Genomic DNA, 24,896 nt, shown 5'->3' with positions numbered 1-24,896 from the left:
GAATATGAAAAGCTCCCATACATAAAGGAGGAATTAAGTGGTCTGTTTGCTTCCTTACATTTCACTCTTACTCTCAGGGTTTAGAATATGGATTTGAGGCAAGGTTATTAGAACTTGGATCCCACCTCTGCTACTTTTTAGCTCTGCTCACCTGGGCAAGTTATTTAAACTTCCTATATCTCAGTCTCCCTACTTACGAAATAGAGAGAATGATACCTACATCGTACAATTATTTTAAAAATTTAGACTCAGGATAAGTAAAGCATTAAAACCATGCTGGGCACACAGTAAGTATTAGCTGTTCTTATTAAGGATGCCTGATCACCCTGATAGCATGTCTGTGTGGGACTGAAGCATTTCATTTCAAGAGTTGACGTGTTCATCATTGACGTGTCCATGTGAAATATCAAAACGATTTCCCTTAATCCAAAATTTAATTTTCTTTATTAGCATTATATTCCATCAAAAGTTATAACCATAGTCTTAGAATACAATACTGAGCTCTTTCTTTTACCTTAGACACTGAGAAATCTTATATTTCAAAATATGTCTGCATTTCTATGAGCATTTCATCCAAGTGCTCTGCCAGCTTTGTGTAGAAGTCAGGGAAAAATTACCATGAACTGTTAGAAATGATAATCAGGGAGGATTTTGTTAGGAAACAAAAGGTGGTATTTTTGTGGTGGTGTCAAGCTAGAATTTGAAGTCACCTTAGCTGTAAAACACGTGTGGAGGAATTCTAGCAAATCTGCTGCCTTTGCCCTAACAGAAAGTGTTTGGTATCAGTAACCCACATCAACTGGGGAGTGGTTAAAATACCAGGTAAATTCCCACAAAATGCTTTTTATTTTTTATTTTTTTTGAGTGAAATGTGCATCTTTCTTTTTTTTTTTAACATCTTTATTGGAGTATAATTGCTTTACAATGGTATGTTAGTTTCTGCTTTATAACAAAGTGAATCAGTTATACATATATCCCCATATCTCCTCCCTCTTGTGTCTCCCTCCCTCCCACCCTCCCTATCCCACCCCTCTAGGTGGTCACAAAGCATGGAGCTGATCTCCCTGTGCTATGCAGCTGCTTCCCACTAGCTATCAGTTTTACATTTGGTAGTGTATATATGTCCATGCCACTCTCTCACTTTGTCCCAGCTTACCCTTCCCCCTCCCGGTGTCCTCAAGTCCATTCTCTACTAGGTCTGCGTCTTTATTCCCATCTTGCCCCTAGGTTCTTCATGACCATTCTTTTTCTTTTTCTTTTTTTTTTAAGATTCCATATATATGTGTTAGTATATGGTATTTGTTTTTCTCTTTCTGACTTACTTCACTCTGCATGACAGACTCTAGGTCCATCCACCCCACTACAAATAACTCAGTTTTGTTTCTTTTTATGACTGAGTAATATTCCATTGTATATATGTGCCACATCTTCTTTATCCATTCGTCTGTTGATGGACACTTAGGTTGCTTCCATGTCTTGGCTATTGTAAATAGAGCTGCAATGAACATTGTGGTACATGACTCTTTTTGAATTATGGTTTTCTCAGGGTATATGCCTAGTAGTGGGATTGCTGGGTCGTATGGTAGTTCTATTTTTAGTTTTTTAAGGAACCTCCATACTGTTCTCCATAGTGGCTGTATCAATTTACATTCCCACCAACAGTGCAAGAGGGTTCCCATTTGGTATACAGTCATTACCTTAAGACAGCATTGCAGGTTCAATTTCGGGTTAATCTCTTGAAGATGAGAAGCCCATCGTATGTTTACAAGATCGAAGATGACAACTGAGTTAAAAACTGTCCTAAATTTGGAACAGGTGTTAGCGAATGTATGCTGGGAAACGTCGAAATCAGCAGTAGACTCAGCAGTCCAGCTTCTCAAGTATCCCTCAACCGGAACCAAGCACTGTGGTGCCAAAAGCCGTCAGAAAAAAATCAATCTCACAAGGAGAGAGCCCCCAACACGATGTGACTCCAGGGGTGTTTAAAGCCCCCTTGCTTATTTGCTTATTCAGCTTATCAATACCGAGAGTTCCAGTCTGAGAAGATCTTTGATTTCAGTTCCATGTGTTCTTTTAAACGTGTGTTCTGTTAAAAAAAAAAAAAGGCTGGTCCTAGTTATAGCATTATTAGCCTCCACGATGCCAAATCTACTGTACACATTTGGTCTTTATTTTTCTTGATCTCAGAAATACTTGACAAAACTGACCACTCCCTACGTTGATATTCCTTTCTTGTGCCTTCCTTGATACCTCTTCTCTCTCTCTCTCTGTCTCCCCATCGCTCCCTCTCTCCCTTGCTCTTTCACTGTTTCTCCCTCCTCTTTGGAGTCTCTGCTTAGTTTTCTTTATTAGTTCTATCCAATCAGTAAATATCAGATTTTGAAGCCTGCTTACTCTTTTCTCTCTCTTTCTGTGATCTTAGCCACTCTTGGCACTTGAATTACCACTTACCCACTGATAACTCCTATCTTACCTAGGTTCCTCCAAAAGTAGAATGAGGCAAAGGTTTGTAGTTTATTTGAAAGTTATTCCAGGCTGTGGCAGAAATGCATGGGACGAGCAAGACAGGGAAAGAGGAAAACCAGCAGAAGGGTGCATTATCAGGTTAACCACTTCTGCAGCGGCAACCAGTGCTGGATCCTTCTGAGATCTTCTGAGCAGCCTTATAAAATGCAGCTCAGATTTGCCCATCCAGGGGAGAAGAAAAAGAAGTCTTTATTCATCAGCTTCTATTTCCCATTGATCAAGGACGGCCTCACAGGAGTTAACTCCCTCACATTCTGGGGGGTTCATATACGAGCCTCAGGCAGCCATCAAGAGATACAAGGCTAAGGCTGAGGAGAGGCATTATCAAATTAGACCCGCAAGTATCTGGTTGGAACTTGGATGAGAGGGGATAGCAGTGGTGATATTAGCAGCTTTGGTTAGAGTAAGAGGTGGGGTTGAAAGGATGTAATAGGCTGTGTGAGATGGGCCTGATACAACTCCCAAGCATATTTCTTTATCACAGACTTTACTGAACTCTGGATTCATATAACCAACTGAACTCATGTTCTTTTCCGTGAAATTCCTCCAAAGTTTTCCATCTTGGGAAATGGTACCTAGTTGCTCATGGCACAAAACTTAGTCATCATTCTTGAGGTCGCCCCCTCCTCAATTCTCCATCTGAATGGGTCCCCAGTTCCTCTTCGTGATTTTCTCCCTTTCCACAGAGACTCCTATAGTATAAACCACCATCATCTCTTACTTTGACTACAGGAATAGCTACTCCTCATTTGCTCTCGCTTCCTTCAGATCTCTTTCTCCGCTGTGAACTGAAAGGTTCATTTTTACATGAAAGTCTAAGCACATAATTCTCAAGTTAATTCCCTTTACTGACTTCTCATTGCTCTTAAGAAAGTCCGAACTCCTTAAAAGTGGCCTGAGTTGAGCCCTGCCCATCTCTGCCCACCATCCTCCTTGTAGTTCACAATGGTCCAGCTGCACAGAGCTTTCCTTCATGTGTCAGATGACACAAGCTCCCTCCTTCCTCTGTTCCTGAACACACTCCTGCAGTAAACACATCCTTTTCTGTGACATATTTTGGAAAAAAGGCAGATTAATGGAGATGTTTGGAACTTAGAAAGATGGCATGAGTCAAACTCAGGGGACAGCCAGAGAGAGGTAAGTAGTTCAGAAAGAGGGAACTGAGGTCTGATTTAAACATTGACTACTTTACTGTTTTTAATCCAGAGCCTGTGCACCCAGGCATTCAGTATTTACTTAACAGTTATATCAGTTACACAGCACTTAGTTTGTGCAAAACACTGTCCCAAGTGCTTTGAAACATTAATGCATTTACTTAATTACTGCTGTATTTCAAAACAGAGCTATGTTCCGGATTCTAGTTTCTTAATGTTGTCATGCTTATTAGGCAAAATACTACACTTCTTGGAAGTCTGGTGGTTTTATAGAATGAGTGGTTTAAACCTTGAGATTAAATTATTATACATTATGCACTTCTGGAAATACCTGACTTCAAAGCATTCATGCTTTTTCATTTATTTTTCCTTTAATTCATTCAATATTTGATGAGAATCATCTTTATGTTAGGAGCTTTGCTACCACTGGGATGTGCTTCCAAGACCTCAAATTCTCTGTCCAAACCTGACCTTTCTTCCCCTTGCTGGCGTTCCCTGCCACCTGTCTCTCCTTGTTTTGGATAAACCTCTTCACAGCTACCTAAATCCTCTTGCAATAGAGGACACATTTAATCTATTCCAATTCCTTAACTTGAAACAAAAGACCCTTTACTATGCATGTATAGCCCAGACCATGGCCCTGGGAGCTCAGTTCTAATCCCCTTCCATACACCTCTAGCTCCAGCCATCCTGCCATTCCAACAGGAGCATCTCACTAGGAGTGCCTTCTTCTCTCATTGCCCTGTTTTTGCATTTCCCCTGCCTTCTGCTTGCAAAGTCCTTTAAACTTTGATTGACTTAGAGACTCCACTCATTCTTAAGCATCTAGATCAAATGTTGCATTTTATTAGGAAACTTATTTTGCAGAGATGGACGCTGTCTCCTCTGAATTCTCGCATCATTTTGTGCATGTGTTTATTTTCCCAATTTTACTTGTTTGTAAACTCCTAGTTCAACTCTGAGCTTCTCAAGTTCACAAATCATATCTTCTCCATTTTTCTTTTACCAGCATTTTGGGAAGAGACTGTCACCATCAAAACAACAGAGATAAGATATCTAAGAATAAACACAGATTAAAGATATCCAGACATTATATGAAGAGAATTTTAATATTTCACTAAAGGATATGAAGTAAGCCTTAAATAAAAGGAAAGTCATACTCTGTTTTTAGACAGAAAAACAGAATTCCTATTGGCAATTTTCCCCAAAATTAAACAATAAACTCATTTATATCTCAATTAAAATAACAACAGATTTTTTAACTTAGCAAAAATTCATGTAAAATAATCAGCATGTGAGAACATCTTGGGATCGTCTGATAAAGAAAAGTAATTACAGAAAGTCATTTTTATTGGTTTAAAAGTACTATGAAGCTACACTAAAGTAATTTGGTAAGTTCATAAATAGATCAAGAAAATTGAAAGAAATTCAGAAACAGACACATAAACGTAATCAAGATATTGGTGAAGAGGATATTTTAAATTGTTGAGCATCTAATAGATTATTCAGAAGGTTCTATTGGGCCATTTGGATAGCTCTTCTCAAAAAACTAAAGCTAAATCCCTACTGGAAGTTTTATTTTAAAATAAATACCAGATATACGAGCATTTAAACTAAAAAGAGATATTCTAAAAAGACCAGAAGAAATAACCTTACTTTTTAAAAACTTTAGAATGGAAAAAACTCTTTCTAACTTAGAATTTGAGAGGGAAAAGTCATAAATTGGACCACATAAAAAAGTACAAATTTGATACTACAAAAAATTTTCATGTGGCAAGAAAAATGACAACTATGGAAAATATATGCAAAGTATAAATCTATGCCAGACAAATGCCATACTTTCTTACTACGCAAAGGATTCTCACAATAGAAAAATGAATAAAAATGAAACAACATTTCACAGAAAAAAATAACAAATAGTGAATAGCCAGCCATATGGTAAAATGCTAAAATTCACACATAACTATACATGCAAATTTAAATAACAAGAAGACACCATTTTCCCCTATCTTATTGGAAACACTAGAATGTTTTATAATAGCCAGTGTTGGCTAGAATAAGTAAGTACTCTCAAATCATGTTGAAAGGCAATTTTAAAATACCAAGATTTCTTGTGATCCAGAATCCTACTCACAGGAATTTATCTAACAGTTTTACTGAAATGCAAAGATGTTCACTGATTTTCAGATCCAGAAACAACACAAATGTTCATCAAAAAGAGAAGTATTAGTAATATTCATACATTGTGCTATTTTTGCAATTGTGATTAGAAGTGGTAGATTTAACTATTTAGATGGAAAGTTGACCAACATATCAGTTAATTAAAAAAACTGTAAAACATAGATGTTTGTGTAAATGAAAGGATCATTTACATGCAATAGTACATATATTTTTCAGGACATGAAGTCCTGAAATCTAACATGGTTGAATTTGGGGAATAACAACTGAGCCGGAGGGGAGATGGCAAGGGGACAGTATAACCTTCAACACTTCTGTATTATTGGAATCATTTTATAAACCTAACAAAGGATTGTTTTTTTATAGGTTTCTAAGTTTTTCCAAAAATGGCAACTCTTCTTACCTCTGTCACTTTAGACTGAGAGAGTTATTCAAGAATAACTTGTTTATTCTAAGACACCATGTGTCTTCCCAGTAACTGATGGATCCAGAAATTGAAATATTCATGCTCCCTGATGGTGACAAGTCCCTTTTGGGGTTAATTTTTATATTTATACTTTGCTCTAACAGGAACGCTGAAATCTGCATGTGCGTGTCATAGCTAGGATGTTTTTGGCACAAGCAGAGGCTCTTGCTGCCGCCGTGAAGAAAGAACGGATGCCTATGACAGGAGTGGCAGCTCGCTGGCGATGAACAGCCTCTCTTATTTTGGCATTGCGTACATCGTACTTTTTCTTAGTCCTTTGCTTTCTGCACAGCTTTCCAGGTATAGTAGAAAAATAGATTTTGCAGTATTATTATTTTTTCTGTTGCTTCCTGATAAAATAAGAGGGATAAATATTGCCTTTCTACGTGCTCTAATTGCCAAACATGGGAGCTTGGCTCTCAATCATGTAACTACAGGTACAACTGCTTAGGTGAGTGACTCTTCTGATGACCACGTGTGGTTTTGTACCCAGTTCCAATGTGTGGGGTTTTTTTTCCGACACCACCAAGCAATTCTCTGACACCAGCTTGGTGTCCTACAATTGAACTTAATTATGACACCATCTACCCAGGGATAGCATCAGATCCACAGGACAACCCCTTCTTCAGACACCAGTGGCAAGTACAGGTTGTCAGCTGTGCTTCTGACCGACCAGCTATAGATCAGAGGTTCCCACAACCCCCCTCTGATGAATATTTGATTAATTGCTAGCATGGCTCACAGAACTCAGGGAAACAGTTTACCTACTAGATCACCAGTTTGTTATAAAAGGATATAACTCAGGATCAGCCAGAGGAAGGAGACGTGTAGCGCAAGGTGTGGGGAGGGATTCAGAGCTTCCATGCTCTCTGCGCGCCACTCTCCCCACATCTCTGCATGTTCACCAACCCCAAAACTCTTCAAACCCCGTCCTTCTGGGTTTTTATGGAGGCTTCATTACATAGGCATGATTGATTAAAACATTGGCCATTGGTGATTTAATTCAATCAGTGGGTGAGACTGAAAGTTTCAACCCTCTAATCACATTGTTAGCTCCATTGACAACCAGCCCCCAGCCTTAGGTGACTTAGATACTTTCCAAAAGTCACCTAATGAACATACACATGACACTTTCTCTCTCTCATCACTCAGGAAATTTCGAGGGTTTTAAGAGCTGTGTGTCAGGAATGGGGTGAAGACCAAATTTGTATTTCTTATTATAAATCACAATATCACACCATGGTTGGTCAGATCTTTGGAAAGTTCGAAGGTAACAAATACAGATGAGAAAACAAAATAAAAACATGGAGGGTTCCCTTCCTATTGTCCTTTTATTCTGTAGGAGTGCTGGTATCCCGGATTTCTGCTGATGTCACTTATTTAAGTCAAAAGTGTGGAACTCAGCTTGCAGCCTCTTCAGGAAAAAGAGTAGGGTAAATACTGATCACTTCTAGCCATGTTTTCTGTTCTGAGTTCAACATCATTAACTAGATAAAAATTGTTCCCAAGTGGTGGTAGTTTTTAAAAAACATGATAATTTCTTAAAGCTGAATGTAGTGTACCTATAGCCTTGTATGTGGTGATAACTCAAAAACAAAAAATGTTGCTGCCACACTTGTTTGTTACCTAAGTCACAATAGGATGCAGAGAACAAATATTCCTCTAATCATAATATTCAATGTTTCTAATAAATTAGAAAAACAAAAATAGTAAAGAGCAAAAACACAATTTAAAAATAAAAATAGAAAAGTATTTAACCCTCTATTCCCTCAAACATTGAACACGGTAATTCAGTGCAGTACATAGGCACTATCAGAATTCAACTCAGCCAGTTTCATAGAACTTACTTGCTCCTAGAAAGTGATGTACTTTTTTTTTCTTTTTTTGAAACTGTGGCTCATAAACCTTTCTATAAGGAAGACCACCAACTCACTTTTTCATGACTTAAATATAAAACCATTAAAAAGTACCCTAGCTACCTACCAGAAAAGGAAGGCATTTTAGTACTGGGGCATGGGGTAGCTGTTTCTCTCACTTTTCAAAATGGAATTTAGTTAATTTTATGACGTTTTAGTTTGAATTTTATTATTAAAAATCATGCTCATTGAAAATAATTCAAAGCATACAGAAAGTTAGAGGGTGAAAAGTTACTGCTCCTTGCCTTCCTTCCCCGAGTTAAGGGCATTTGCTATATTCTTAAATATCTTTGTGACAGATCAGCTAAGATTTTCATTGGTTTCAAGAGAATATGTAATTTCTTACTGAAACGTTTTTATGAAGGCTGCTTGTCCCATAATTCCAGTATCTGATTCATCCTGGTGTTGGCATTGGTTGATCATCTTTTCTCAGTATGATAGTTACTTTTAATTGTATCAACCTTTCAACAATTATGTTACGAGACTCCAGGTCCTATTTAAATCTTTTATTTTAGCAGACAGTCACCTGCTCGGGATTAGCACACAGCTCCTGGCTTACCTTTGCAGACTGTGGTTCCAAGGACTATTCAATTTTTTTTTAAGTGTACACTTCAGTGGTTTTTAATATAATTACTGATACGTGCAACCATCACCACAGTCAATTTTAGAACATTTTCATCACGACAGTGAGAAACCCTATATCCTTAGGAATCCTCTCCCTGTTTCCCCATCTCCCAGCCCTTAGCAAGCATTAATCTACTTTTGTGTCTATAGATTTGCCTGTTCTAGAGATTTTACATAAATGGAGCTCAAACACATGACTTGCACTTTCACTTAGCATAATGTTTTCAACATTCAGCCATGTTGTGGCATGTATGAGTCTTTATTCTTTTTCGTGACCAAATAATTTTCCATCTATGGATATACCACATTTTGTTTATCTGTTGATGGATAGCCAGTTGATGAACATTTGGATTGTTTCCACCCATTGGCTATTGTGAACAGTGCTGCTATGAATATTTGTGAATGAGTTTTTGTTTGAACGCCTGACTTCACTTCTTTTGGGTGTATATATAGGAGCGGAATTGCTGGGTCATCCTATATTTAATGCTGTAATTCCATGCTTAACCCTTTGAGGAGCCACCAGACTGGTTTGCACAGTGTCTGCACCAGTTTGCGTTCCCACCAGCAACGTATAAGGGCTCTAATTTCTCTACATCCTCACTCACACTTATGTTCTTTTTTTCTTTTGGACAATTTAACTTTTAGAGCCTTTAGAGTGCCATTTTTGTCTGCTTGGTTCATCTGGTGTCACTGGGGCTCCCACTGGGCCCTTCCAGTGCCTGAGGAGGAGAAAGGAGTCCCCCAAAGCTGGGCTGTCTGGTGCCTCTAGGTGGTGAGGGTCTCCCCCTCTCCCCAAGGGACAGAACGTTCTTCTGGGAGAGACTCTTAATGTAGCTGGATCCCTTTTGCCATTGGTGCCCACTCGCCCAATCTCTTGGTGGGGGAGGGGAGTCTCAGGTCTACAGGGACAAAGAGACTTTCCGAGCAGGCTGCCTGCTGTGGCTTCCCCGGCAGTGTCACCTGGCTGCCCAGGTTCTCTATGTGGAAGCAGATCCTGTCCCTTGCCTGATGATTTCCAGAGTGGGTCTTGATCTCTCACCTTTGTATACATTGCCCAGCTTGCCTGCTGGTGTTCCTAGAGCTCCTATTTGATCCAGGGGAGGAATGAGCTCATCTGGGCTCCCTTCTCTTTGATGGGAGATCTGGCACGAGGGGCTGAGTAGCCTTTCTCTGTTGGGTGGAGGGTTGTAAGACCCCTGCCACTATGTTTTTCCCTTAGTCGTAGGATCACAAACAAATTCGTCTTCCTCTTTCCACCATCCAGAGTTCTCTTTCCATTGCCTTTGCATTATTTCCAGGGTTTATAGCTATACTTGGCGAAAAGAAGCTGGGAGAAATTAATCTACAGCCTCTTTTCTTGTCCAGACTGGAAATCTTTAATTTTCTCTTAATGTGCACGTCGCCCCAGCTAAACTCTGAGGACTAGGGAAAGACACCACATCTTAAAGTTGTGTCTTCAATGTTTAATTCAGTTTCTGACGCATAGCAGGCACTTATTAAGGAAGTGTTAATGAATTAATGTACAGAATTTGCTCTGCCTATATTTTACTATGGCGAACAGGAGATTTTTCTGTGCCATGTTACTCAGCAGTGACAACAAACCCAGATTAGGGCTCTGCTTAATAATGCAAACATGTGACTTTTTTCTCTGTGCTTGGATAGCTGACTTCACATTTATCTTTTAGTGTTATCTCCATTGCAGGCGACTAAAAGATGTCAGAAAAGGATATCAGTAATACATCATGCCACCATGTCACAAGCATCAGAGAATGTCTGAGTGGGCAAATAGTTTTCTCAAAGGACTTTAGAAAATAGTCTCTGTATACCTTTGCTGCTCAAGGCTTCCATTAAGACAAGATAAAAGGAAGAGTTTTACTCTTCTAATTACAGGTAAGCCTGTGAAACACAAGCACCCAGCATGGTTGAAGGTTTTGTTTGTTTGTTTATTGCCCTGGTTTAATGGAATCCTGGGGCAAAAACCTTAATGTAGGTTAAGATTGTTTAATAGTAGTGATAATGCCTCCCTCTTTTTCAGTGTCCCCTGGTGTGAAGCTCTGAGCTAGCCGCATTACTTATATTTCTTTTTTTTTTTTTTTTTTTTTTTTTTTTTAAATATTAGCTGATAGGTACTTTGGATTGGCCCTTACTATTTTTTTTTTTTTTAAATAAATTTATTTATTTATTTATTTATTTTTGGTTGTGTTGGGTCTTCGTTTCTGTGCGAGGGCTTTCTCTAGCTGCGGCGAGCGGGGGCCACTCTTCATCGTGGTGCGCGGGCCTCTCACCATCGCGGCCTCTCCTGTTGCGGAGCACAGGCTCCAGACACGCAGGCTCAGTAGTTGTGGCTCACGGGCCCAGTTGCTCCGCGGCATGTGGGATCTTCCCAGACCAGGGCTTGAACCCGTGTCCCCTGCATTGGCAGGCGGATTCCCAACCACTGCACCACCAGGGAAGCCCATTACTTATATTTCTATTCAACTCCACAAATCTCCATTCTGTAGATGCCGAAGTTGTGAATTAGAGAAATTATATTATCTAAAGTCATACAATTTGTTCAAACAATAGAGTTAAGTGTGCACACTGAGGACTGTCCACCCTTTTGTTTGTAGGTTGGCTCTTATAAAATACAATATCTAAAAGAAAGCATGAAAATGTAACACATGACAAAATAAGATTTGATGAAAAAAATCTTTTTCTTCATTTATCCGAAAGTGTCATGGTAATAGCTTAGTTAATATTACAGGATGTTTTGTTGCAGTGATAGTAACAACTGCCTTTTGACAAAATAATGCATTGTTATTAGCTCATTGAACTAGAATGGAGAACATTGTTTCCAAAGGCAATAATGTCTTATAATACAGTGACTTCTGCCCTGCCCCCTACTGTGTTAATTTCTTTCCTCCACACTGACAAAGGCATTCCGCAAAATGAGAAAATAGTGGAGGGCACAGCTGAATCAAATTTTGAAACAAACAGCCAAAGATAAGTGTGTCACATGAGAACAGCTCTTAATTGTTCTGGGATAATTCACTCAAAATATAATGATATTGTTAGAAAGAATGAACTACTTTTTGCGGATTAAGAGAAAATCATTTGTAGAAGATGAAAGGGCATCTAGCATTTGAATAGACAGAGAAAAGAACTGCAAGAACATGAAATTACTTTTTTGCCTGATAAGACATTTATCTGTGTTTCTCTATCCTCATGCTAAATGAGGTCTAGAATAGATAAAGTCCTTTGAAAGCAGAAATGGTATTAGGTTGGAATTCTGTTCAAACCACTCCAAACAAAGACATAAATAATCATTGCAGTGAGGCAGGTTACTAACGAGGAGAACTCTTTAGTTAAGTCATCTTAACTAGCTTTTTTTTTTCTTGAAAACTGCCCAGGGTGTCTTACCAAAAACCAAGGCTGCATTCTATATTTGCAGGGAAATAAGATGTATAAGTAGCCCCCCCTTCACTGGGACAGTTTGGCTCCTAGAATATCTTAGCTCAAATCTTTCTTTTAGTGTTAACACAGATTTCAAAGCAGATGGTCATAGTAACTTGCCTTTCAAGACAAGCCTAAAATCTTACCAGTTCACTCAGACTTTTAAAACAATCCATCCTCCTGCTAGAGGCAGCCTAGCAATATGAAATAGCCTCTGCATTGAACTTATACTTGAGCTTCCCTGACTGCCCTTTTTCTTGTACCCTTCCAATACGGAATCTTAGCTACACTTTAATGATGAATCTTCCCACTCTAAATTGGACAATCAATCGATGGTATATTTGATGGGAGTAGGAAGAACCTGAAGTCTTTGCATGAGATAGTACAAGTGGGCTCTTGAATGTTTTCAAAGTGGAAATTCCTAGGCACTTTTTGGGAAATTCCTAAGAATTTTTTGGAATAAATTCTTTTAATGAGAATTTCCCTAGAAATATGGACCTATTTGGTATAACACGGAGGGACAAAGGAATTGAGGATTGAGGACTGAGAGGGGAGGGGTTAGGGTCCAAGAGATATGGCACATGACTGATTCTCAAGGACCCACCTACTTGATGCAAGCAAATCATGCATAAATTATAATAAAGTGTTTGTATGTTTAATATACATATTTCTCGGCTTGAGGAATTTAGAATCTAGAAGAGTAAGCAGTGAGGAAACTATACACATGAAAGTGGGACTTGCTTTTGAGTCAAATGCCCAAACAAATAATGGAATCAGGAAATCAGATATTAGGAGTCGAGAGTGAAGGTTTTTCTGACATTTCTAATATAAACTGGAATCCACAAAGGCGTCTCAAGTAGCTTTAGAGAGAAATATGTGTATTCTTTTTGGAAGAAAGCATTCTGATTACAGTTTTTTAGGAATCCATGAAATAAGCTTAATTAAATATAAATGTAGATTTAAAAATTATGTAAAATTCAAGAAAACAATTCACCATATGTGAGTCAACAAAAACAGCAAAAATATTTACATCTACATACTTCATATATTGGAATTATTAGGTAAAAAATATAAAATAACTATGTATAAAATGTTTAAGAAGTAAAATATGTGCAAAAATGATTGAGGAAAAAGGAAACGGAACCATGAAAAATAATCCATAGCTTTGTTTCTGGTAATTCCCAGGTGATTTGTGTCCACTGTCCTGGAGAGGATAAGAAGCAAAGCTGCAGGGCTGTGTGCATGTGTGTGTGTGTGTGTTAAGTATGCATGTGTACCAGCTTATAGGAATGAGAGAACCAAAAAGGCAGCTAAGAATTCCTGGTCCAAGACCCACATGAAGGGGGAAGCCAAGAAAAGTGGAAAAAGGTATGTCTTGCAAATAGTAACCAAAAGAAAGGTGATAATAGCTGTCAGAAAGCACTACTAGCAGTAAAGAAAGACACCCATAATGCTAAAATTCAGGAAGATGTAACAATAATTTGAATGAACCTGAAATATTGACAGAACTAAAATGAGAAATAGACAAATTCAAAGTGATGATGGATGATTTTTTAACACAAGCCATTCAATAATTAACAGAACATGGAGAAAAATTAAGTAAAAAATAAACATTTGAAATACTCATTAATAGACACACACACACACACACACAACTCCACCCAACAACAGTACAATACAGTTCTCCAGGACATATGGGGCAGTTAAAAAATTTATCAGATGCTGCCTCACAAAGCACATCTCAACAAATTTCAAAGGATTGAAATGATACATGCTGTATTCTCTAATCACAGTATAATTAACCTAGAAATCTGGAAAAAACTCAGTTTGGAAAATCCCCATATGTTGAAAGCTAAGAAATATACTTCTAAGTTACTCATGGTCATGGAGGGAATCACAGTGGCAAAGAGAAAATATTTTTAATTAAATGTAAAATAAAATACCATTTTCAAAACTTGCAGTTTTCTGTTAAAGTGTGCTTAGAGGGAAATGTGCATCCTTAAAAATGCATATACTGAAGAAGGTGAAAAACTGAAAATCAATCATCTAAGTCTCCATCTTAATAATTTAGAAAGAGAACAGCAAACTAAATCCAAAGAATGTAGAATACAAGACCTATTATAAGTCCATAAATAAAGAAATATAAAAGATTAATAAAATGGATACATTTTTGGTGAGATTGACTAAGAATGAAAAAAGGGAAGACAAAAATAATCAATATCAGATATTTAAAAGAAAACATTAAATAGGTTAGAAAAGTGTACGAAGAAGTTGGTTAAAGAAATAATCCAATGTATCCAATAAAATAGACATTTCTAGAATCATATAACTTACCAAAATGTAAATAAAGGTAGAAAATCTTTGTAATTCTATACTTGTTCAATGTGATTTAAAATTTTCCCAAAAGAAAACTGTTGGCTAGTCCAGATGCCTCCATTAGTGACTCATACCAAACATGAAAGTAGGAAATGTCAATTTTGCTCTTCCTGATAATAGAACATAAGGGCAAACACCTCAAGTTAATCTTTGAAACCAAAATAACGAGCATATGTGAAATAAACCTAATAGAATTTTTATAAGGAAATGATAATTGAAATAAAAACCTTAATGGATGAATTCAACAACACACAGACATAAGTGAAGAAAGGATTAGTAAAACTGGAGTATAGAGGTAGGGAAATTACCCAAGTCACAACATAGAAAAACAAGAAGATGGAAAGTATAATAATTGAAGGGGACAGTCTAACAATATAACACATCACTGTCCCAGAAGGAAAAACAGAATGAAGAAGGGGGCTGATATTTTGCCAGAGCTGATGGAAGGTACAGACTTAAAGACACAGAGAGCACCGCTTGCTCAAGGCAGGATAATTTAAAAAGAAATATAGACTCAGTAAATCTGTAGAAAGCCTGAGGGAAAAGGTAGCCAGAGAGAAAGAACAAATTACTTACAAAAAACAACACTGTCACCAGGCTTCTTAAAAAATTGAAAGCCAGATGATAGCAGAATAAAATTTTTGAAGTGCTTATAGAAAATAACAGTTAACTAGAATTGAATATTCAGCAAACTTGTCTTAAAAAAAAAAGAGGATGGGTTGAAACAAATACATTTTCAGATACTGAAAGTCTGAGTTCACTTACCACTAATCAGCTTCACTACAGAAACATGTAAAGATTTTCTTCAAGAAGAAAGAAAATAATCTTACAAGGAAAATGCAAAAAATAATTGTGAGAAAAGAAACTGATAAGGATAATACATTAGATATCTAATGCTGTGTAACAAATAAGCCCCAAACTTTGTGGCTTAAAACAATAATCTTTATTTATACAGCTTCTGTGAATCAGGAATTCGGAAATGACTTGGACAGGTGGTTCTAGTCTAGGGTCTGTCATGAGGTTGCCATCATATGCCAGTTGGGGTTGCAGTCATATGAAAAAATAACTGTAGCTAGAGGATACACTTCCAAGGTGGCTCACTCACATGGCTTTAAAGTTGGTACTGGTACCAAGCCTCTGTAATAGTTCTTGGGTGTCCTGACAGTATGGTGGCCAGATTCTCTCAGAACAAATGATTCAAGACGTCAAGGTGAAAGTTAAGATGTCATTACGACCTAGACTTGGTGGTCACACTCCATTGCTTATGCTATATCTTATTAGTCACACTGGTCAGTTATGATTCAGAATGAGAAAGGATTACACAAACACGCACACATATAGTTACAGCCAAACAAACGTTGTCTTCATAACATGATAATAATGATATGTCAATTTTGAAAATAAAAGCAAAATTAGAGGATGAAATTATCACCAGGAGAGACACTATCAGAGTTAAATTCTTTTAATTTTTCAAGAAGGGAGTAAAGAAACTGATTTATAGTTTTGTGCCCATGGCAAAATTGTAGTGGTAATCAGTTAAAAAATTGGAATAGGTTATGTAAATTATGAATTGTATAGAAAAATAAAAGACCAAAAGAAGCAAAAAAAAAGTCATAGAAAATAGAAATAAGATGCAAGAAGCATACAAAAATGGATCAACCAGAAAGCACAGTGAAATATGGTAGAAATCAGTTCTGTTATATCAGTAATCACATTAAATGCAAGAAGAATAAATTTGTTCATTAAAAGACAGACATTGCCACTTTGGCTAAAATAAATCAAATTTAACCATATAAAACACATATAAAGCATAAGGACATAAAAAGTTGAAAACAAACAATTGGAAAAATATATATGTAAATGTCAGGAAAATATAAAATGAACAAATTTTAAGATGTGTAGTTATATTAATATCACAATGTAGAGTAACCAGGAATAAATCTTTTAAAAATCTAAAATAAATACAACTTGTTTATTTATATATATTTTTTGGTGCAGAAACCCCCATAACTATTTACTCATAAAGCTAATTTAAAAGATAGAGAAGTATTCCATGTTCTCATAAAGGAAAATCCAATATCATGTTTATTCTCCACAGAATAATTTTACTGGTTCAGGGAAATTGCAGTCAAAATCCCAACAGATTTTATTTTTAAATATCGACAAGCAGATTCTAACATTTCTTTGGAATAGGAAAATCTGAAAAACAGGAGTTTCCCGAAGAAGAATACTGTGGGAACATCCCCTGGAACATTGCAAGACTCACCACAAAGCTACTGTTTTGCCCCAGAAAGAGACATGCTGCCGATTGACCCTAATAGAGAGGCCAGAAACAGTCCAAAAATATACAGAAATTACATATGACACGTGCTATTGTAAACCACTGGCAAAAGAATAGACTAAACAATAATGGGGCCAGAACTTTTGTTTATCCCTCTAGGAAAAAGACAAAATTGGATTCCTACTTCGTGTCATGTACTAAAATAAATTCCAGGTGTATTAAAGACTCACCTATGAAAGACAAAACTTGAAAGCATTTGAAGAGAAGACTTAGGGTGAATATTTTAAGATGTTGAAGTAGGGAAGAATTTTTAAACTAAGTTTTTAAACTAAGAATTTTTAAACTTAGTTTTTAAACTAAGACTCCAATAACAATAACACCAGGGGAAGAAATAAAATAAATATAAATAAATTTTTATGCAAAAATAACACCTACTTGTTAAGACATAGTGGAAGTGAAACATAAACAACCAAGTTGGAAGAAGATATTAGCAGCAGATGTAGCTGATTATTTATATTAGTTTACAGAACATATAAAGAATTTACATTGCTTGGGAAATGCTGAAAATTCTGACAATCTCAGACATTAATAAGGAGGAGGGGCAAGGGAGTATGCGACAGTTCAGCAATTCACTCTAGATCTCTATCTAAAGGAATATTTCTCACATGCAAAAGGAGGCAAGTACAAGAACATTCAAAGTACCCAAAAATATTTTGGGCATGAACACAAATGTATATACTTCCTATTATGGACTAAACTGTGTCCCCTCTCTGCAATTCCTGTTGAAGCCCTAATCCCCAGGACCTCAGAATGTGACTGTATTTGGAGATACATCCTTAAAATGGTAATTAAGCTAAAATTAAGCTATTAGGATGGGTCCTAATCCAATATCTTGTCGTTGTGAGAAGAGATTAGGACACAGGAGAGACACCAGGGTTGTGTGCACACAGAGAAGGGGCCAGATGTGGACACAGGGAGAAGGGGGCCATCTGCAAGCCAAGGGGAGAGGCCTCAGGAGAAACCAAACCTGACGACACCTCCATCTTGGACTTACAGCCTCCAGAACTGTGAGAAAATTAAATTCTGTGATTTAAGCCATCCGGTCTGAGGTATTTTGTTATGGCAGCCCCAGCAAACTGATACGCTCACCCCCTTCATAAAGGCAAAAAACGAAAACAATCTAAATATCCGCCTACACAGGAAAATGGACTTTCTCTCTGAGGTGTAGCCTTTAAGATAACTCAGTGCAAGGGAACCTTAGTCCCTGTGTTTTACGATTCGAAGCCTCCCAAATCCAGAAGAGAGAATCTGATTCAACTCCTGGAACGCATGCAATGACTACTCCCACCTGGGTTAGCTACAAGAGTTTGAAATGAAGCATCAATCTGAGATCTACCGGCATGTGAATCGGTGGTTCCATCTAATCACCAAGCAATTATACTCCAATAAAGATGTTTAAAAAAAAAAAGTACATATTTTTCTACTCATAAAAGAGGAATGGCCCTCTGACAAAAATTCTATGAGCCCCCATCTCTCCCCCTGTTGCATTTTCTTCACCAGATCTTGCTTTAGGTCTCTTGAATTTCCAGAAGTGAGAAGGAAGATGAGAATCAGGGTGTGTGTAGAATAGTCAGATTTTAAAACCTGGGCTGTAGTGGAGTTTATTTTAACCTACTTTATGTCCTTACTCCCTTTAATAAATGTGAGCCTCTAGGCAGACAAGCAAGAGTTGAATGTTAGATTCCAGTGCTCTGTCTTGCGGGAATTTTGGAGGATGGATATTATTACAGAATAGCCATCAGTCAAAATTTATAAGATTTGGTACTGAGGACTTTTTAATCTAATAAAGAATCAGTAGAGCAAGGCAAAACTTGCTGCAGATGAGACAGCAATGAACTAATATATCCAAGCTGGTCTTTTCTATTAATCTTAAGGAATTAGTAAATGTCTGCACACTTACTGTAAATAAACACGTTTAAGGAGATAAGATCTGAGGATTAAGTGCAGTAAAAGCAATAGGTAAGAAACTATTCATTGTGGTTAAACATGTTACAAATTAAAAGAAAAAAAAACTGTTCAGCTCTATTTAATTTGCTTTGCTTTAATTTTAATTTAATTTTGCTTTATAACCAGAAGTTATATTTTGTGTATCAACCATAGGCAAGGAAAATTGTTTCAGCTAGAATTTGACAATAGAGGCAAATATTTACATAAACAAAATTGTTCCCAGAATTAAACTTGTAAAAACAAACAAGAAGCATATTTTCTTATTGCAACAATGCCCAAACTTCGCAGAAATAATCCTTAATTCTATGTGTAGAGGAAATTGACTCTTTCTCTATGGTGTACTCTCTGTATCCATTCAACCAACATTTCTTTACCTCTGGTGGTAGGTCAGGCACAATTCCTGGAGGTGGAGATTTAAAAATTAAACAAAGTATGTATCACCAACTGGACGAATGAACTAATTGTTCATTCGTCCAATTGGGATGATGGAAAAGTGAACAGCTATCATCATCTAGTCAAGTGTGATCAAGTTACACAAAATTCAATCACTAACAACTGGGTTTAGATTAGGGAGCAATTCACGGATGAAGTGTGCCCAAGTTGACTCTTAGAAATGACTAGGGATTTATCAAGTGGTGGCAGGAGGGGGATGAGGGAGGCTGTAAGAGGGTGGAACATTCCAGGCAGAGGAGCTCTAAGGTCATTCATTAAACAAAGAAAATTCAGTCTTGAAAATACATTGACATGTGGACTCAGAAAATAAAAAATAACAGTTAATCCATTTGGTGCCGGGGGGAACTTGATCCTAACTTGTACTGACCTCAAAAATGATCAGAAACTCGGCTGCTTATCAAAAGATCTGTGTCAGTGCCAGTCTTATTTATTTGCTTCCAACTCTAATTAATTTATTCTTAGTGTCTTTATATGTTGTACAAGCTCTGGACATTTTAATTCTTAGCAGTGACAGGTTTTAGATTTCTAAGAAGTATGTCAAACAGTTTTAAAATTCTCCAAAACTTTTAGAACTTTGGAGAGAGGCAATACAATAGATTGAATTTTCCAGCGTTCTAGAGACATTCATGTGTCAAAAGTATCCCCTTATAGCCCAAGGTTATACATCACAACTCCTCAGATTTCGCTATAGTTAATTACAGTGAAAAATCACCCACATGGTCTTGAGCGCGTATTCAATTTATGAGCATCAAAGGAAAACAGATTTAGATACGTTAAAATGTGGTTTCTATGTTTATAATGATATGCAGCCACATAAAAAATAACGTACAGAACACCTTGTCCTACAAAACAGCTTTGGGTAATTTTCTCTGACTAGAAATTATCCTAGTTTGAGAACATTAGATTAGACATGAACATAAATTTGAGACATTATTAATTTATTTGAAAGAGCGGAACATTTACGAAGGCTGTTTCTACCAGTGGAAACAAAGATGGAAAACTGTCAAATAATTGTGAGTTGCTTGGAATTCTGCCTGGCTTCCAGAAATTAAATTGGGAACAGATGTCTGACCACACAGTGAAAATGATCTTATTAGTAAATGTTTCTTTAAATGAAACACACAATGACAAAAATGATTCTTTAGCAGACTCCCAGTCAAAGGGAAAGAAATGTTAGATAGGTTGGAATCTCTGCCATGGTCTTCAAATTTCAGCAGTAGACACTAGCAATTTAGAGGTATTTTTCCTGGGATGCAAATAAAACTTTGCAATTCATTTATAATTCATTTTTTTGTGAACATTTTGATGAACAACAAGAAATAGTTGATGAAAAGATTAGACAACTGAAAGAGGGCTTAGATTTCATCCTTCTTAGTTCAGTTTCAGACCCTAGTACATTTACTTTTGATTGGTTAGAAGCACCAAAACAGATTTTTACTTAAATGATTTAAGGAATTAAGTAGTATGTGATTTCAAAAGAGAGAAATACTATTAATTATTAAAAAATGAAATGAATCATTTTACTTTAACTATAGTTATATTGATAAATATACCAGGTTAAAACAGGTTGGTTTTTCTTACTCTGCATTTGTAATCAAATTTTTCATGGTAGTTGATAGGTTTTTGCTTAAGTATTTGGAGTCGTCTTTCAAGGAGAATAACTATTTTTCTTGAATGTTAAAATATGAATGAAGAAATATATGGCATTGTGCCAAACCCCTTACATAATACTTTTGACACAGTTAGTTCTCAGCATTTCTTGGGTTTATTGGAGAACTATGACTCTAGAGAGAAGTAAGGTAAGTTTAGCAGTTACCACCAGGGGGCAGCAGAGGCTGTAGGATCTCAAGACCTGGAAGTAGCTCTACGGGCTAAAAAGGGTACAATCTCGCACTCTTCCTCCATTTTTGCCGAGTTGCGGCTCTTAGCTGGGAGTGCACATCAGAATGTTCCAGAGAGTTTTGAATCATAATCTCTGGGGAAGTGTAGTTTCCAAAAGCTACTGGTTATTCTCATGCGTAAGAACAGGTGAGGAGTGAGAAAGATAAGAAAGAAGGATCTCAAGATGACTGCCTACTTTCCCATTGGGTTGACCTTAGGGAACTGGAAACATGGACCACAGCTACTGGGTTTTCAGTAACTTATGTGGGGATATTCAGTCTTGTATTCTCTAGTCACTTGATAGGAGGAAGGGTGAAGCAACCTGAACTGTTTTTTCCAGGTCCCCTAAGGACTCCCATTTTAACTGGTAGGGAATATCCACTGAGGTGAAGTTCATTAGGCTTGACTCAGATATAAACTGGCCCACAAAACCTCTGATTATTCTCGATTGCTCTGGCTCTCTAACTGAAGTTGTTCCCATGCTTTTAAACTGTCAGTTCTTTTAGTATTCACTCAAATAACAAAATACTTCCTTCTTCAGTTAACTGTTTTCTAAGCTCCTAGTATTTACACTAAAATCATTAATGGTGGTTAGAGCATATAGTTCTGATTCTCTTAGATATAAAGGTTTTTTGAGGTTGAGTTTCTTGCAGATTACTTCTGCTCTTAGTATGCTGAACTCAGGGGTGGTAACTTTTTCTTTTAGTCTTCCAAAATCAAGTGTAAAAGATGGTCTTTCCATTTATATCTTAGAGCCGAATCGACAGTGCTTAAACAAGAATTGAGTAAAGAATGTGGAATTACAAGAGGGGAAATAAACATGGGCATTTTTATGATTCTAGATAATATTTCGTACAAGATAGGGTCTATTTTCCAGACTCACAAATTTCATTTTATCCAAGATAGACCCCAAGAACAAAGGAGATGAGTAATATATTCTCTTCTTGTTATTAATTAGTTCTTCTTCCAACTTGAAAGTATGGCAACTTCCTCTCCCAATTAGATTAAGAGGTTTGAATTTTATGCTGACTGTGATGAGAAACCTTTGGAAGTTTTTAACCAAGAAGAAGGAGGTTCAATTTGTGTTTAGAAGAGAGGAATCGGACTGTTCTGTGATAAACAGATGGGGAGAAGATGAGGAGAAATGCAAGAAGATCAACTAGGAAACTAAATAGTGATCTCAGAGAGAGGTGATGTTGTCTGGACTATGAGAGTAGTGATGGAGATGGAGAAAGTAAAAACGTTTGGAACAGACTTTGGAGACCCTAGAAGAACTGAGTTGATTTGTATATGGTAAGGCGGGTTGGGGGTGGGGAAGGGATTTTGGAAAGGAATGGTTGGAAAATCTACCTTATTTCCTTTCAGTGCCCTTGCATGGGTCTCTCAGATGCTGCTTGTTCTCCTGTCTTGCTAAAGAAATTGGGTAGAGTAAGACTAACCGAGTTTGTCCTCTCTCTCCTCTACATTTTAAAGGGATTAATGTGTTTTCCTTTACCCAAACAAATTCACTGAAGCAATGACATATTATGAAGAAAAACAAACAAACCCGTGTGACCTCACACTGTATAACGCAGAGATAGGAAGTGGCACACCGGGCAGGATAAATCATGCTGTGGAGTGCTTGCTAGAGGCACTGGTGTGCCCAGGAGTTGTTTAAATTAGATGCATTATTGCACGTCCCGTCCTGGGACCAGTCTACCTAGACATCAAGGGGAAGGCATAGATGTACTTTGTTGGAGCTTGGTCATCACAACATATTTTTCAGTTTTCCTTTAGTGTTCTGTTCTTTCCAATGAGGCTCTGACTTATTTTTTCCTTCCCCCGCCCCCCCGTATGTATAAGGGATTTTTAAAAAAAGAGTGTTGGAAAACATCCCCATGAAAGCACTAGCCTGGATGTCTGGATTTCCGTTTGTGAGACCTGCCTCCCTTACCGAATAGCTGGGCAAGTCACCTATCCTCCCTGGAGAAGTGATTGTAATATAGGGAGCTTGACTCCATGAACCCCAAATGCCTTCCAGCTGTCATAATCTGTGACTCTTATCTTTGAGGTCTGTATGAAAATAATGTCAATTCTTGATACCATCCATGGGTTGCCAGTTCTTGATTTAAATGAAAGAGCCTCAGCCATTGCACGGGATATCAGCAATCTCAGAGAAAAACACATATTTGAACTTTCAAGGCAAAGAGAAAAATAATGACGACAGGCTGTTGTTTCAATCCCACTGGATATATTCATATTTCTTTTTGGGTTCACTGAATCCACATTTTGCTTTTCCTTGGTATTGTAATCATCTTCTTTCATCCATCTTTTTTGTTGAACATCATGTATTTCTTATTACACTGGGCTAACAGTAATGTCTTCAGAGTTCTGATTTCTGTATAATCCAATAATCTAATTCAATGTCAATACAGATCAAGAATATTATATAGACAATAGGCCAGCAAGAGGAGTTTCTCCTAGCTTGGCGTGGACTAATAAAGTCAAAGTGAGCAAGGTACATTGGCTTAGTGGGCAACAAGAAGTGGATAATGAGTGGTTTCCTTCATGAGCCCAGAATGATCAGACAATTCTGCTGTCTCCCTCTTATTACAATGCTTCCTTGGTCATCCCAGGCACCTATAAAAGGAATATTTGATAGTGTGCAACACCAATCTGTAAAGTAAGAGATATAAACTGTAGCAGCAATAACAACAGAAAACCCTTAAGGATTACTCTTTCAGGACCAAGAAACTGCAGTGAACCTGACAGTTTTCTGCAATTAGTGTGCCAGTTCTGATACAAAGAAAGAGTCATTCTATTATAAGATGGGACAGAACAGTGTGGCATCTGCCCTGGCCCTGGAGCATGAAGGGGATGCATTGGATGAAGCAGAGACAGACGGTGATGAAGACAGTCCTGCAGGAGGAATTTACTGACCTTACTCAGAAGTTATTAAAGTTAACACGAGAATCACACACCATCTTTAAATTTAAATAAAATGCGTAGTGTGGGTTAACTCACTTTCAGGTTGCCAAATTTTTATAATATCTAGAGTCCAAAAGCACCAGTTAAAGTGCTGCTAAAAGAAGTAAGTGGCTTCAACCAACAATTGGAATCAGATTTTCATGCCCAGCATGTGTTTCATCCACCCAGATTGGTCTCCTGCTGAATAAAGAATTTTGGTGTCTCTGTGCCTACCACAGCTAACTTATGCGCATTCAAAAGCCAAGTTTTCGCAGACTCTTTATTTGCCTTTTCCTTAGGAACATTTCATGAGCCAGAGCAATAATTTTGAGGTTTGGATAAAAATACTCTATAAATATATGATTAAATTTTGCTTTTAAATGCACAGGCTCAACTCTAATTAAAGCCATGAGTACTTTCAGATGGGGAGCCACAAGGATTCGGTCAGGGTGTACTCAAAGAAAAATGGCAAAGCTCAGTCTTTTATGTTTAGGACAGGAGGGGTAAAGGAGATCATTTGGGACAAGGCAATATATTGTTAATAAATGGAAGAACTTATCACATTTCAAGCACTTTAATTCACGACCCACGGTATGTCTTTCAAATGCTATGTTGAAATGCAAAGGCAGAGTAGTAAGAAAATTTGGGGTATGGAA

Source organism: Balaenoptera ricei, chromosome 18 (genome assembly GCF_028023285.1).
Source record: "Balaenoptera ricei isolate mBalRic1 chromosome 18, mBalRic1.hap2, whole genome shotgun sequence".
NCBI lineage: Eukaryota > Metazoa > Chordata > Mammalia > Artiodactyla > Balaenopteridae > Balaenoptera > Balaenoptera ricei.
The sequence above is the reverse complement of the archived record's forward strand: the minus strand, read 5'-3'. Positions refer to the sequence as shown.